Below are 15,028 nucleotides of genomic sequence, written 5' to 3'. Positions count from 1 at the left end.
AAGCACAGGCTCTAAGAGCAACAATCAATAAATGGGACCTCATGAAATTGAAAAGCTTCTGTAAAGCAAAGGACACTGTCATCAAAACAAAGCGACTGCCTACAGATTGGGAAAGAATCATCACCAACCCTCTATCTGACAGAGGACTCATATCCAATATATATAAAGAACTAAACAAGCTGAAAAGCAACAAACCAAGTAATCCACTTAAAAAATGGGGAACAGAGCTAAAGAGAGAATTCTCTGCAGAGGAATATCGAATGGCAGAGAAACACTTAAAGAAATGCTCAACCTCATTAGCCATTAGGGAAATGCAAATCAAAACAACCCTGAGATTTCACCTTACACCCATCAGAATGGCCAAGATGAAAATCTCAAGGGACAACACATGCTGGAGAGGTTGTGGAGAAAGGGGAACGCTTCTCCACTGCTGGTGGGAATGTAAACTGGTACAACCACTCTGGAAATCAATCTGGCGCTTTCTCGGACAACTAGGAATAGCGCTTCCTCAAGATCCAGCCATACCACTCCTAGGCATATACCCAAAAGAGGCGCAAGTACACAACAAGGACATTTGTTCAACCATGTTTGTAGCAGCTTTATTTGTAATAGCCAGAAGCTGGAAACAACCCAGATGCCCCTCAACTGAAGAATGGATGCAGAAACTGTGGTACATCTATACAATGGAGTATTACTCAGCAATGAAAAATAAGGAAATCATGAAATTTGCAGGTAAATGGTGGGACCTGGAAAGGATCATCCTGAGTGAATTGACCCAGAAGCAAAAAGACACTCACGGTATATACTCACTCATATAAACATACAATATAGAATAAACCCACTAAAAGCTGTACATCTAAACAAACTAAGCAAAAGAGAGGACCCTAACTAAAATGTTCAATCCCCATCCTGAAAGGCAAAGAGGATGGACATCAGAAGAAAACGAAAATAGGAAACAACCTCGGAACCCGCTACAGAGGACCTCTGAAAGCCAGAAGAAAACAGGAAACCACCTTGAAACCTGCCACAGAGGGCCTCTGAAAGCTTCTGCAGTATAGACTGTCAAAGCAGATGCTGAGCCTGATGGCCAACTGATGGGCAGAGTGAATGGAATTTTATGTAAGAAGTGGGAAATAGTAAGAGCTGGAGGGAACGGGAACTCCAGAAGGAGAGCAACAGAACAAGATAATTTGAACACAGGGAACTTCCCAGAGACTCATACTCCAACCAAGGACTATTTGTGGAGATGACCTGGAACCCCTGCACAGGTGTAGCCCATGGCAGTTCAGTGTCCAAGTGGGTTACATAGTAATGGGAAGAGGGACTGCCTCTGACATAATCTGATTGGCCTGCTCTTTGATCACTTCCCCCTGAGAGGGCAGCAGCCTTATCAGGCCACAGTAGAGGACAATGCAGCCACTTTTGATGAGAACTGATAGACTAAGATCAGAAAGGAGAGGAGAACCTCCCCTATCAGTGGACTTGGGGAGTGGCATGCATGCAGAAAGGGGAGGGAGGGTGGGATCGGCAGGGGAGGAGGGAGGGGCTTATGGGGGGATACAAAATGAATAAAGTGTAATTAATAAAAAATAAATAAAAGATTATAAAAAAAAAAGAATTCATCAACCGAATGTCCATGTCTACTATCCCACATCAAGATCAGCAGCACACTGTATTATACAAATATATATATATATATATATATATATATATATATATATATATATATATATTTATATATACACACTAGCCGGTTTTGTGAACCCCTTTTCTGTATGTCCCAGCAACATATACTCTGAATTACTCCTTGTTTTTTAAGTATGTCTTTGATCTATAAGTTGTTTTTTTAAGTTCTTTTAATTATTTAATTTGACTTTATTTAATTGCTCTATCATTGCCCTTTAAACAACTTTTCCATCCAGAAAATAATACTAGTGCCTTCATTTGCTCTGATTATAATTTATTTCAATAAATGGAAAATTCATAATCTTATTGCACAAGTAAAAATATCTTAAGTCAAAGGTATTACTTTATTTTCAAACACTACACATACTTAGTTATAGAACCAGTTGGTTTTGTCTTTAATCATGCCTTAGTAACTACAAGGCTCCTTAATAGAACTGGTTATTATCGTTGGATTGATAAATGAGATACCCACATTTTCCTTTTCTCTGTTGTGTTCTCAGCATAAAGCCCAGTGTGATGATTTTTTAGCATATGAAGTGATCATGTGAGATGATCACATTACTGATTTGCTCATCATAATTAAAGCCAAAGTTCCTATAAGAGTCCATGCCATACAGTCATACATGTGTAATTATTTTCTCTTCTTGTGTTTTTGTGCTCATGTTCTTAGTACATTGCTTCTTGATTCTATCAGGAGCATTTCTTTTCTATCTCTCAACCTGACTTTCCCATTGCCATAAACTATTCATTTTACCTGTAATATACATTTTGCCAATTTTTATAATAAGAAAACAATCTCATTTTCTTTCTATAATTATAGGCTTTTAGAAAAATAGGTACTAAAAGTTTTTACATCAAGATTGTTTTTCTCCAGTGTTTTTACTATTGGAAGAATTGACATTTTGACATTTAATTTTACACACGCACACACACACACACACACACACACACACACACACACTCAAAAATTCTGCTTTAAAAATAAATGGTCACCAGGATATGAAGCTTTGACTATCTTTTTTCAAAGCAGGATTTGATACAACTTTGAGGCTATTTCATTCATAAATAAATTAAAATAAAATGTATAATTTTAATCAAAATCCATGAATACTTATTTTGGCAATAAAGTTTTAGGGATTCTCCTAATTCATGCCTTATCCATAGTTAAAATGCTAAGTGTGTGAAAGTTTCTATACATATAAATATAAAAAGCATATTAAGAAGCTCTGAGTAGGTCATGATAACATCACATAAAATCAAGGAATGCAGTTAGGGACTAAATTATTAAAAGTGAGACATGATGGTGAGAAAATTCATCAGATTACTAAGATTTGAAAACATAATTGAGAGCTGAAAATGTAATACTTAAATGAATTAGAGACTATACTGAAAGGAGCAAGTATCTTTGTGTTAATGCCCGGAGAAACCAAATGAACTCCTTGACCTGTGCTTTTACATGACTTCGTATTAGCACATTTGCAGTGTACAGAATATTAATGTACTAGCAGTCAGCTTAGAGTATCAAAGTATAAATAAGAAATTCATTTTAAATATCAAACTATTTCTATCACGTTTGAAAAACAGCCATCCACGATTTTCTAAGACACTTCAATTAATTAATTAATTGATTAGTTAATTAATTAATTAATTAATTAATTAATCTACCTATCTATGGATCGATCTCTTCTCTTTACAGCCTGATCCCAGAATCCTCACTTCTTTCCTCCCAGTCTCACTTTCACATCTCCTTCTCCCATTCCTTCCTTTCCTTCTTCTCAGAGAAGGGAGGCCCTGAAGGGATAACAGCCCACCTTGACACCTCAAGTTGCAGCAGGACAAAGAGCATCCTTTCCCACTGAGGCCTGACAAGGCAACAGTAAGGCTTGCAACAGAGTCAGAGACAGTCCCTGTTCCCACTGTTAGGAGACTCGCATGTAGAACAAGCTGCTTATGTGTAGAAGACTTAGTTCGAGCCCATGCATGCACTTTGGTAGGTGGTTCAGTATCTGTGTGCCACCATGGTGGCAGGTTAGTTTATTTTGTAGCTCTTCTGTGGTGTCCATGATCCCTCAGGCTCTCTGTGTCCTTTCTTCCATTCTTCCTTAAAACTCCCTGAGTTCAGCCTATTGTTTGGTTATAGATCTCTGCATTTGTGTTCCATCAGCTGCTGGATGAAGCTTCACAGAAAACAGCTGTACCAGACTCCTATCTAGTGTCAGGGGTTGGTTATCTCCCATGGCATGGGTCTCAAGTTGGGCCAGTCATTGGTTTGTCATTCCATTAATCTCTGCTCCATCTTTACCCCTACACTTCTTGTAGGCAAGACAAATTTTGGGTTGAAAGTTTTATGTCATTTCAAATCCTTTATCCAGTCTTTATCCAGTTCAGGCTGTGTGCTTTGTTTCTGAAAAACCAATCACCCCTCTCTCTTTTTACTTTCAGAGATACTATGCTCTACAAAGCCTGTGAATGTTAACTATTCAGAAAATGAAATTATACTCTTGCAGCATATGCTTTCCACAAACTAAAATTCCTTCCTCAAAGTGTAATATTCTAGGCAGACAATAAGATGACCCAACCAGTACAAGCCACCAAGCCTGACATCCTGAGTCTGAACAGAAAGATTCTTAAGGGGAAAAGAAATGACTCCTGTGGGTTATCCTCTGTGCTCTGCATCTGCAATGTAACACATGGCCAGGTCAAGCATGATCAATACCGTTCACTTTTCACATCAATGAAGGCATTTTTAGCGTGTTATAAATTTCATTTAGGGGATTTTGCTTAACATTCTAAAATAAAATAATGAAGAAAAGTGTAGGATCAAATAGAAAATAAAGAATATATCAGAATTCACTAAATGTAGTAGTGAAATATAATTTAATAAAATTATTTAGCTTATAAAGATAACAAGTTTTTAATTAACCATGCTGTATAGTGTTTTGAAAATATTTTCCACAAGAAAAGGAGCAGATGATTTGCTCAGCCGTTGCTACTCAAGTGTTTAACATGTATCAGACATTACATGTATCATTACTTCTGAACTCACTGTACTAGCTATTCCTATTTTTACTTTTATTTTCAATGTTTATAGCCTGACGATTAGTAAAGTTAAGATGACCATTGTTACAAAACTAACAAATGGGGAAGGTGGCTTTCAAACCCAGAGCAAGACTCTAGATTAGGTGTTAATATTACTTTACATTTTGTCCAGCTGACCAATTACCGTTAGTTTTAGTCACTCATGCCAACATAATACTCTTGGCATGCATCATTTTTCAAATGAATTTAAAATATCAGGTTATGAGGTACCTCGTCTCAGATAAAAAGGAAATTCAGAATAGCATCACTAGATTTTAGCGAATTACATTGTAAGTGATGTGTGAACACAACAAAAAGAATACTCAGTATTGAATAGTAGTAGTGCTTAATTCAATGACAACATTCTAGGGATAAAAATAGCATTGAATGTTTAATATGTGCACAGAAATTTACTGCAAATGAATAGAGTGAAGGACATAGATCAGATACATTACTCATGGCACAGGAGCATAATTTCTTATTTCTAATATTTCAAAAGACATAACTGGCTATTTAAAATAAAGCTGCTATGAACATAGTTGAGCAAATAGCATTATTGCTCAAGAAGGGGGGCATCTTTTGGGTATATGCCTATGAGTGGTATAGCTGGATCTTGAGGTAGCATTATTCCTAATTTTCTGAGAAAGCACCAGATTGATTTAAAAAGTGATTGTACAAGTCCAGCAACAGAGTAGGGTTCCCCTTTCTCCACTTTCTTTCCAGTATGCATCACCCCTTGAGTTTTTTTATCTTAGCCATTCTGATGGGTGTGAGGTGAAATATCAGGGTCATTTTGTAATAGCCAGAATCTGGAAACAATCCAGATGTCCCTCAACAGAGGAATGGTTTCAGAAAGTATGGTACATTTACACATGGAATACTATTCAGCTCTTAAAAACAAGGAAATCATGAAATTTGCAGGCAAATGGTAGGAACTAAAAAAGATCATCCAGAGTGAGGTAACCCAGAAGCAGAAAGACACATATGATATATACTCACTTATAAGTAGTTATTAGCTATATAATATAGGATAAAAAAATTAAAATCTATAGTGCTAAAGAGGCTAATCAACAAGGAGGAAAAGATGCTTAATCTTCATTCATAAGGGAAAACAGGATAGACATCGGAAGTAGGAGAAGACAAGAAACAGGACAGGAGTATTTCACAGAGGAGCTCTGAAAGACTCTATTCACCCACCAGGGTATCAAAAAAGATGCTGAGACTCATAGCCAAACTTTGGGCAGAGTGCCAGAATCCTTATGGAAGAAGGGGAAGATAGAATGACCTGGAGGAGTCAATATCTTCAGAAAGAAAACAACAGAACCAAAATACCTGGGGCCCAGGGGGGACTGCAGAGACCGATATTCCAACCAAGGACCATGCATGGAGAGAACCTAGACCCTCTGTTCAAAGGAAGCCCACTGGCTGCTCATTTTCCAAGTGGGATCCCTAGTAAGAGGTACAAGGGCTGTTTCTGACATGAACTCAGTAGCTGGCTCTTTGATCACTTCCCTATGGGAGGTGCAGCCTTAATAGGCCTCAGAGGAAGATGACACAACCAGCCTTGATGAGACCTTATAAGCTAGGGTCAGGAAGGGGAGGAGGCCCTACCCTTTCAGGAGACTAGAGAAAGGGCATGGGGGGAGAAGAGGGCGGGTGGCTAGGACTGGGAGGAGGATGAGAAAGGGGCTGCAGCAGGGAGACAAAATGAATAAATTTTAATAAAAAAAAAACAAAAGACAGTAACTACAGTAAAGTGCTGCGATGTTTCAGGATTGCCATTATTTATGTGCATTTCACTCTTCAAATTCGATGACTTCTAGAGAGAAACAGATGCTATAGACGTACCAACCTTAATGAATAATTTTGATGAAGGAACATAGCACAAATAGTGATAAAGGAAAAGAATATAGCTACACCAAAAATAAAGATAATATACACATCGTCATGTTAGGGTGATAATTCTACAACACTTTCTCATGAATGTTAAAGTAACTTCTCTACTAAGGTAGGTGGCTCTTGGCAAGTAACTCTCTGATTTCACATTTCTCATGCAGAAAAAGAAAAATTATTAAGTTTCATTTGGGAACAAAATCCTTCCAGATATTGTCCATTCTGACAGGAAGGAAGTAAAAGATGCAAGAAGTAAGAATAAGTGAAAATTTACGGAGATGGAATCTTGCTCTGTAATCCAATAGCAAAGGATCCTCCTACTGTTAACTGACATCTCAAGCAGCTTTCACTTGCTGTGGACAGCCTTAATCCACCAGGACTTTGTGTCTTCACAGCCCCTTATCTAAAGGCAGAGCTGTGTTGAATGCTGGGGTTCAGTCTTCAGCTGCAGCTCTCCCACAGGAATGTAAACATGGGCTACCTGTTTGCCTACAACAGTGAATACTTAGTAGAAACAGGCACCATGTGAGAAGGGTTAGATCCTGACTAGCAACATTAACCAATGTAAAAAGAGGCTGTGTGGACAGGTGTACAGCCAGTGACTTATTGAGTAACTGGGAGATGTAGCCTGCTTTCTTGTGACCAGGAATCAGATTTCAGTAATGGGGGAAATCCTAGAATAAATCTTTGCATTTTAAGGTTATGCTAATCACCTCGGAATTTTATCAATACAGAAAATGCTAAGAAATGTGGGTTAATGCTGACCTGAAAGACTTCGCTTACACAGATACTGGACAGTATAAGGTCTGATCCAGAGGATGGGGAGAAAATCTATGTAAAATGGATGTGAGCATAAACATAAGGATGCTGGGCTGAGGCAAACCATATTAGCTCAAAATTTTCATTATCTCCAAAATTCTGGCAGTCAGTGGTCAAAGGAGCATTGTTGGTGGCCTTTGCAAGGAGAAACAAGGACATTTTCTTTTACTTCCTTGGTATGACCTGTGATCTTGACAAGTCGTGATGGAGAAAAAGCATACACCTTGAGAATCCTGGCTAATATTTTTCTTGTCTTTTGAAGCTGAAGCAGGTGCCCACTTACGTCTTTTTTCAGTTTACTTTCTCCAAGACCTACACACCATTCACTCTCAAATGAACACAAATTATGATTCATCCCCTGTTCTCAATGTGCTTATTAGGTGTGGGGGGTGCAGTTTGTCGTTTGTTTGTTTGTTTTTACTGTATGGATGTACTAGCTATTGTATACATTGTGGACATTGCTGCAACAGTGTCAGATAAAGATATCCTGTTTCCTTTGCTCTATTGTGTCAGGGAGTTTTTCTTAGCTCAACTGTGCCTTCAAAGGGGTTTGAAAACTTTTGGCTTCCTATGTGGTAATTGTTCATAGACTGAGCATACCATTCCTACCCATAACTATTTGCACAGATGATGGGACTTTGCCTGTTCTGTGCTTTGTGCTCACTAGAAAGTACCCTCCCAATATCAAATGTTTAATCTATGTCAGTGATTCCAAGTCTTGCCTTTCATACAGAAAAATTAATGCTGGTGCAGGAAAGGCAGTAGAGGAAGAGGAGATAAGCAGAACAGCTATTATGGAACTTTCCTTTTGTAAAGCAGAGACTGTCCAGCAGCCATCATTTGTTTGGTCATTATGGAATGATTTACCATAAAAAAGAGAATCTTGTGTAGATCTTACTTCAAACTCAGAGAGTCTTAATTACAGAGAAATATGCTTCCTTTCAGAAGCCTGCAATTAATGCGACAATGGCACTCTGCCTTCTCAACTTTATTGTGTAGGGAACATTTCCAGAATACAGCAGACTTTCTGGCTGTGTCTTTTGTTTATTAAATACTTCATACTTTGACATTTAGAAATTTCTGTTTGCTTGATTTCAGATGGCCATACATCACATAAAAGAAAATTAGAAATGATTATAACTTTTCCCAAGTCAGGGGAAATTCAATATAGCTCATTGTGCATTTTTTCCCCTGTGTAACATTAACTAATATATTTCTAATTCCCTGTTGCCTTTATAATTCTGATTTTCTAGCAGAAGCCCCAATCACAACCTAGCTCAGCCATTGGCCTCATGTACTGACACTGTACAACAGATATGTGGGTGCTTTTAATTTATTGAAAATATAATTCTATTAAAGATTCCTTTAAGATTCTTAATAAGAAAAAAATCAGTGAGACAAAATTAGAGATATGAAGTGTAAATAATGTAAAGTCCTAGAAATGTGTATTACATGGTCATTTTGAAGATGATTTCGAAGCAAATATGATGATACATAGTGATGAAGCAGGGTACTGGTTATATGTCATTTTTTAGTCAAATGCATCATCATGTGAGGTGGAAATTAAACTTTGAAGCTCATTTAACATTCAGCTATTCAGCTTTATCACAGTAAAGAACAAAGAAGAGAGAAACAGGCAACTGAAAACGAAATGTACTATGATAAGACTGTCATCAGCTAAATATTTCATCTGTCAGCCCTTGACAAAAATGACATTGGTTTTAATACAGTAATTATTTGGGCAAGATATAGCCCTTATTTCAAAAATTAATTTCATGTTTAGCCATATACTGTTCTGAGATGGCGACAGGAGTTGGCTTGGTACTAGTTTAGTAATATATCTTTGAATCCTTTTGTTTGTTTCTGGTAGCAAGGGTTTGTTGTAATTTCTGTGGTATGCTGAGACAAGGCAAATATTTCTTTTGTTTTGGTTTCATCACTAAAGGAAATGTAGTAGTTTAAGATGCAGCTTAAAACTTTTATATTTAAAAATAAGTAATATTTTAATTATTTGTCCCAACTTATCCTTTACCAATACTTTTTCTTATTCTTATGAATATAGGTTTGTCATCTTTCCCACATTATTTAAGGTATGTATATTAATACCTGGTCATTTTTTAACTGAGTACTCATTAATACTCTGAGTGTCAGGTGCACGTTCCCACATATACAATTAGATATAACTATCAGAAAAAGAATCATTAGGCTGCATTAACAGTGCTGAAAGGAAAAGCTCACCATTAAGAGAGAAACCAAAGGCAAGCAAGTTCTTGAAAAACATTTCTGTTTCAGTAGTCAGACGAATTACTGAGAAATTTAATTTTCTCCTAATAAATAATACTGTGACGACAGGAAACAAAGTCCACAAAAATTATCAAATGTTCCTAATGACATGCTGCTTTGCAGGAGCGAAGCATTCTAACATCCCTACAAATGAGCTCTCCAGCATGCTCATAAGCTGTCAAGCTTGTCTTTCAAGGTTGAGCTTTGGCTCAGATGGAGACTCCTGCTTGGTAAGACTTAACCTGCTCTGCAGGGCACAGCTGTCAATCTATCAGAGCCACGCCGCTCTGACATACACTTCGCTTGGATTGCAGAGACAGGATATTGTCAGTGGGAGTGTACATTAGATATTAGACCATATAAACATTTGTTGGAGTGCAATTTTATAAATATCTCATCCATTATTTAAAGTACACAAAGAAATGACGATTGCACCCTCCTTCATCTTGTGAAATGCAATTTATTATTTATCCCAGATAAATATAACGGTAGTGTAATGAGCCTTTCCTTTAGACTGAGATTCTCTTTTATTTTATTTTGACTTTATTCTTTCCTGTGACATCATATTTCTTTTTACTAAATTCATTACAATTAAGTACAATAGGATTCTCATAAGGAAGGTCGGGACTGGCCTAATTTGGAACAGATGAATCAAGCTTAAATTACCTAAGTATAGAGAAAGAGACAGGCATTCAAAAATCAAGGAGTGTGGCATGAGATACCACATAGGCACTTTGAAATAGTTAGGTCTTTGAATTTTGCCCCTTTTGGAAGTATGGTTTGATTTACTCCTAAGTTTCAAATGTCAAAATCTGCATGTGTGTGGCTCCCCTTTTTTATATGCTAGCAAACATGCTTATCACACTTCATAGCACTGATGTGCTAAGCTTCACTTCCTTTCATAATAACATATGCGCTTTCTGAAGATGCTGAACTTCTCTTCTTTTTTAATAATTTTTTATTTTTTTATATTAATCACAGGTTATTCACTTTGTATCCCAGCTGTAGCCCCTCCTTCATTCCCTCCCAATCCCACCCTCCCTCCCTCATCTCCTCCTTGCCCCTTTCCAAGTCCACTGATAGGCGAGGTGAACTTCTCTTCTTTACAGCTATTATGTGACTTGTGTTTTATTGCCTGACAACCACTGAGTATTAACAATAATCCATAGACGCATACAGTAATTCAATCATAATTGTTTTATCATAGGTAAATTTGTCAAAGATTAGTATTGTTGTTGCATCAGCATGTGTCAGGGATTGCACAGTTGCAGAAGTAGTTGCTTGACACAATTCTGGCTGCTGGAGCACTGTTGCCCTGGAGAAAACATCCCTGCATTACCAGTCCACAAGTGGCATTGCTTTTTCCTATATCTCTGCCTGTTTTGTTTCTTACTGTGACTCCATCCTTTTCTTCTAATTCAACCCTAGTCAATGCAACTGGTAAGATTTTTAGGGGGACTGGGAGATAAGGAAATGCCTCAGAAACGACCATTATGGAGGAAGTGTTTCTCTTGGTTATAAAGGCAGTGAGCCCTGAATAATCTGAACAAGAAATTGAGGCCTTTTGAGTTAGTTGTTCCCTGAAAAACTCATGTAGGCTAATATATAACAAATGATATCAGGAATTGTTTGATTTTCCACACTAGATCTCCAAAATTGTTAAAATTAGAAAGGATATAGACCCTAGAGAAATTACTGGATTCATACTAACTTGCTTTTCTAGAAAAACCTGGTCGTATGGATATGACTCCTTGAGATAGGATAAGGAGATTACAGCAGCTTTGTATAGTTTATGAAGAGGGGGCTAGATACCCTCTGAATGATCACTCCTATTACAAAAGATGTTTAGAAAGAACTTACTCAGCTACAAACTGCTAAGAAGGGGCAGGGAGGAGACCAGGGAGGGAGTGTGGGGTTGGGGAAGGAATGAGGGAGCGGGATACAGCTGGAACACAGAGTTAACAAAATGTAACTAATAAGAAAACTAAAATATATATAAAAAAGAATAGTCTAATTTGTTCGGCACCTCTTTGTTCTTATGACACTTAATGTAACCACAGATTTTGCCCAGTTGACCTATGATGTGAAGGTTTATCTGGGAAAAACACTGACTTACTAATTAAATATGCTTTCTTGCATTGTAATCACTGTACTGTGTATATGCAGAGTACAGCTTGCTATATTCTGTTTATTCTCATTTGTGCCTCTTTGGGGAAAAGCTAATATTTTGGGGAAAGACGAAACGGTTTTCGATCATGTAGAAAAAAATGTATAAGGAAATGATTTAACAACAAAAGACTGGGATTGACTCTTTGTTCTAAGTAAAGAGAAAAAAATGAAAGAAGGAGAGTAAGAAAGCAGAATAAAAGAGAGCATGAGCAGAAACCAGAGAGATGGCCTCCCGAGAACAGTCTCTGGAAATGAGTCAGCTTATACCTGCCCCTGTATGTGAAGTGATTTTCTCTCGCACCGATCCCTTCCTCCCAATCTGGAGATGCACAACTGGCTGAGGCTAGTCCCTGGCAAGCATGACATAAAAAGTTTTGTCCTGAAATTTAAAATCCATAAGAACATTATATAAAAAGCATCATTTTTCCCTTAGGCAGAGAGGGAAACTCAAGAAAAATGTGAATCTAGTAAAATACCATTGTGTACTCAGATGCCCAACAGTATCGTTTAGGCATCTTTCAGATACAAATTTGTTTGCAATAAATTCTATTACCAAAGAAAAATGTATTTCATTATTGTCTTTGAGATCACATGCTGTGTACCATTGTTTTAATAAATATTTAAATGAGATAGTCATTAATGCAGATAATCATTGCAGAAATATAATTGAAGTTTTTTTTTTTTTTCTCCTGAGATAGAAACTCATTCTGTAGTCCAGTCTTGTTTAGAACTCTCACCTTGTAACCTAAGCTGACTTAAAATTTATGGTAACTTCATCAGTTTTCATGCCTCTCCCTTCTGAGTACTTGAATTACAAGAGCAATTGCCACTTATGTCAGTTGGTTTGTTTCCCTTTTCTAGTACAGGACATTGGACACATGCTATGCAACTGCTCTGCCAGTGTCACAAACCCTGCTTGCATCTTAAGATAATTTTTTTTTCTAGGAAATACTGAGAAAAGATTGCAAGACGTAGGTGTGCATAAAACAAATACATGCAAACTGTACATCGTGAATTATTTTGCAATTTGTTAATGACCTTTATAAAATCTTGGTTGCAAAGTAGGAGCTGTTCTCTTAGATTTACTACAACTGGGTCTCAGAAGATATTGCTCAGTTAATGAATCCCCTCATCATCCTACCTGCCAATAACAAGTGGAGGACCTAGGGCTCACACACAGTTCTGCTCTTCAGATTTTTATCATTTCCTGTCAGTATTCTCATAGTTCCACTTATGCCTGCAGAGGACAAGGCAAGTAGTAGAGGCCTTCATGTTTAAGCTCCGGGGAGAAGAAGGTAAGGAAGTTAAAAGGGCCATAAGGCTAGTGGCCGAGTTGAAGCTGATGGTGTCAGAGCTAACACTAGCATGCATGTCTTCAGTATTTCACTCTGATCACTTTTGTACCCTTAAATAGACACATAGACTTGATTGACACATTTCTCTACTCTTATATGAACATTTTTTTTTAAATTGAGCTTAAGAATTTCCAAACATTGATTTCTTTCTTTCACATCTTTTGTGAAATCTTACCTTTAACCCCACATTCAAGTCCAAGTTGTGAATTCTTTTCCGTTGCTTATGGAGATTTTCAAATGTTTCCAGAATGTGCTTACCAGCTACGATTTGACTGTATTTTGTTTCCACTTAAACACAATGTCTTTTGATTTAGCTTGCAGGAGCAACAAAGAAATAGAATGCATACCCAGAACTCTGATAAATGATAAATGCTGAAGACAAAAGGCTGATAACAACCACCTCTTTCTTTTTCCTGACCAAAGTCTTGTGGAAGAAAAAGATACAAGTCACTCAGTGGGATGTTGAGTGTTGAAGCAACGACTTTTTTTTTTTTTTTGTATTTGAGGAGTCATCAGGGGTAACTTAGCTTCACAAAGAGAATGTTGAACTTCTAATGTTTCTATTGGGTGAAAGAATCAAAATCTGTTTGGCGAAGTCAAATTAAACTATTGCCTGAAACTCACGTTAGAGGCATAGAATGACTGCACATGACTTGTAAATAACTATGTGCAAGAGATGGAGGATTTCAAAATCCCATTTATCTCACTATCTTCCTATGGATACATATCTGAATAAGAGCTTTTATTAAATATATTCAGTCTTTTCAGGAACATTTTATTAAGATGAATTTACTAGTCTCTTGAAATTTTAGTGCAAACTGGCTAGAAAGAACTCTGAGTTTATTGTTTCCAAAGGTTGTTCTGATGTAAGTCAAACTTTGGAGTCAGTACTTGGGAAGTCTTTGAGCTATTTTAAGTGAGTAAATCCCACAATGCAGTTGCTTTTCTTCAGGGAAGTTGCCTTTGCTCCTGGGGGTGGCCCTCCTTCCCTACTCACTCACTTCAAAAAGAGGACAGTCATGAAGTTGGGAGGGAAATACAGCTCAGAGTTCTGGGGAAAATTAGGAAGGTGGTAATGTAGAGTGGATATGCTGAAACACATTGCAAATATGTACAAATTTCCAAAACAATGAATAAAATCAGAAAAATACTAGAAATGTACTTCTGTTTGTGGATTAAAGAGAAAGCCAAAAAAGTTCAATATGGGATGGTTTTAATCTTGAGAATTCAACCCTGAATATCCTCCATGGGTTAGTGCTCCAAATTTTCATGAACAGCTGCTTAGGAGCCACGAGGAAGAACACCATGACCTTATGCCTAGCCACAGGAAACTGCTACTTAGAGCTGCTATTATCCCACATGGAGCCCTCTCTGAAAGCTGGCAACATACCATGAGCACAAATAAACATCAGAGAGATGCCATTTCATAAGCAAGCATAAGCATTTGCGATCACAGTGGTAGGTCTGCTTGTCCACACTTATCTTGGTGATTATAAGAATTATTCTTATAACCCTTTCTTGGCTCTATCTTCTCACAGTAATAAACATTGTCATACTACTGCATACATGCATGAAACAGACCTAACCTACCATTCGTTTACTTCTGGAACATCTGTGCAGTGAACATATAATTTCCAGACCTTGGACTCCTTTACCTTTTTTTCCTTAGTAAGATATATTTATTTGTCTTTCATTCTTTTTCTTTCTTTCTTTCTTTCTTTCTTTCTTTCTTTCTTTCTTTCTTT

This window comes from Psammomys obesus, unplaced genomic scaffold (genome assembly GCF_907164565.1).
Source record: "Psammomys obesus unplaced genomic scaffold, mPsaObe1.curated_primary_1811, whole genome shotgun sequence".
Lineage (NCBI taxonomy): Eukaryota > Metazoa > Chordata > Mammalia > Rodentia > Muridae > Psammomys > Psammomys obesus.
Note: the sequence above shows the minus strand (reverse complement) of the source record.